Source organism: Kogia breviceps, chromosome 3 (assembly GCF_026419965.1).
Source record: "Kogia breviceps isolate mKogBre1 chromosome 3, mKogBre1 haplotype 1, whole genome shotgun sequence".
In the NCBI taxonomy this organism is placed as follows: Eukaryota; Metazoa; Chordata; class Mammalia; order Artiodactyla; family Physeteridae; genus Kogia; species Kogia breviceps.
Window position 1 is genome coordinate 164,515,433 of NC_081312.1, and position 2,347 is coordinate 164,517,779.

General features: G+C 45.8%; 1 non-coding gene across 1 annotated transcript; it reads right to left on the reverse strand.

Moving 5' to 3' along the window:
* Positions 1 to 621: 621 nt before the first annotated feature.
* Positions 622 to 728, reverse strand: LOC131754215 (U6 spliceosomal RNA). Its single transcript, XR_009335245.1, has one exon. It is a non-coding gene; the product is annotated as a U6 spliceosomal RNA (small nuclear RNA).
* Between the last annotated feature and the right edge of the window lie 1,619 nt (positions 729 to 2,347).

A 2,347-nucleotide genomic window follows, 5' to 3' on the forward strand; every position in this document is an offset into this window, starting at 1 on the left:
TTTTGCCCCCACAGTACCTGACTCTTCTTATTTTTGGCTGCGTTAGGTGTTCATTGCTGCGCAAGGGCTTTCTCTAGTTTCAGCGAGTAGAGGCTACTCTTTCTTGTGGTGCGCAGGCTTCTCGTTGCGGTGGCTTCTTTAGGCACACAGGCTTCAGTAGTTGTGGCATGAGGGCTCAGTAGTTGTGGCTCGTGGGCTCTAGAGAGCAGGCTCAGTAGCTGTGGCACACAGGCTTAGTTGCTCCGTGGCATGTGGGATCTTCCCAGACCAGGGCTCGAACCCATGTCCCCTGCATTGGCAGGTGGATTCTTAGCCACTGCGCCACCAGGGAAGTCCCTCTACATGGGTGTTTACATTGGATATTTTATGCACGACAGTGTGGTAAACACATTATTTCACCGAAATCTCACTTTCCTGATTAATGCATACAACTCACATTCCTAGAAATATCTTTCTTTTTTGTAAGAACACACAACATGGGATCTACCCTCATTCGATTTTTAGTGCACAATACAGTATTGTTAACAGTGTACAGTGTTGTACAGCACAGCCTTAGAAGTTATTCATCTTGTGTACCCATTGGCAACAACCATTCTACTATCTGCGTCTATTTTATTTTTTTAAAATATGGAATGCTTCATGAATTTGCATGTCATCCTTGCACAGGGGCCATGCTAATCTTCTCTGTATCGTTCCAGCTTTAGTATATGTGCTGCCGAAGAGAGCACTATTTTAATTTCCTCATAGAAGTGGGATCATGCAGTATTTGTCCTTCTGTGACTGGCTTATTTCACTTAGAATAATGTTCTCAAGGTTCATCCGTATTGTCACAAATTACAGCATTTTATTTCCTTTTTTCTTTTTCTTTTTTTTTTTTCTTTTTTTTTGGCTGTACGCGGGCCTCTCACCATTGTGGCCTCTCCCGTTGCGGAGCACAGGCTCCGGACACGCAGGCTCAGCGGCCATGGCTCACGGGCCCAGCCGCTCCGCGGCACGTGGGATCCTCCCGGACTGGGGCACGAACCCACGTCCCCTGCATCGGCAGGCGGACTCTCAGCCACTGCGCCACCAGGGAAGCCCATTATTTCCTTTTCTTAAGGCTGAGTAATAGTCCGTTGTATGTGTACATCACATTTTCTTTATTCATTCATTCATCAGTGGACACTTCCATTGCTTCCATATCTTGGCTATTGTGAACAATGCTGCAGTGAACATAGGAGAGCGTAGCTCTCTCTGAGATCTGGGATTTAATTCCTGTGGATATGCATCCAGAATTGGAATTCTGGGTCATACGGTAGTTCTAGTTCCAATGTTTTGAGGAACCTCCGTACTGTTTTCCATAAAGACTGCACTATATTGCATTCCCACTAACGGTGTGCAAGGGTTCCAACTTCTCCACATCCTCACCGATACTTGTTGTCTTTCGTTGCAGTTGCTGTTTTGATACTAGCCATCCTAACATGTATGAGGTGATATCTCACTGTGGTTTTGATTTGCTTCTGACGGTAGTAGATTGGGTTAGTAGTTTGACTCTGGCCACTTATCTGCTCTGATGGGGTCCCCTATATAAAGGGCCTGACATACTGCCCAGTGTACAGGGGATCCGTAAATGCTGATACCTTTCCTTTCCCTGCTATGAAGGACTTAGCAACAAGCAGTGGCAGAAAGTAGAGCCTGGAGCTTTGTGCTGTGGCTCTGACTCTGCTGCCTCGCTTAGGTGACCATCAGGAAATCACGTGCTAGTTTCCTTCATCTGCTAAGAGGGAGTGATGGCTGGTTTTGCACAGGAATAAGATGCTTTATTTAACGCACTTTGTGATCCCAGAAGAAAAGAGTGCTCAAGACCCCACATTATTTCTCTATTGTTAATAACAAAATAAACGTGTGTCTGGTACAGGGACCCACACTTAGCAAATAAGCAGTAAAGTGATCAAGTGAATGAACAAACAAAGCACCCAAACTATCAGTGTAGTGACATGTCATTTTTTTGCCATCTGGCTTCTATGGGCAGAAGCCCAACTTTTGGCGAATTCGCTTTGAGTGGTGTCTCCCATGTGGAAGTTTTGGAGGGCTTTATTTCTCGGGCCCACATTTCCACAAGCTGAATAGGAATGCTCTGTACTCCCTCTCTCATTTTTCTTTCTCCCCAGGCATCTCCCAAGAGGAGCTTGTTGGGAAGACAGAGTCTTAGGAGAGGATTTGGCCTTGGTCCTTTTTGCTTTTTCAAGTTCAAGTTCTGCAGTCCTGATTTTCAGAGGGAAATAGAAATGGGAGGTAGGACTGATGGAGAAGGAAGAGGTTTGGACCTCACAACTCACAGTGTGGTCCAAGGACATGGCCTAGGCCT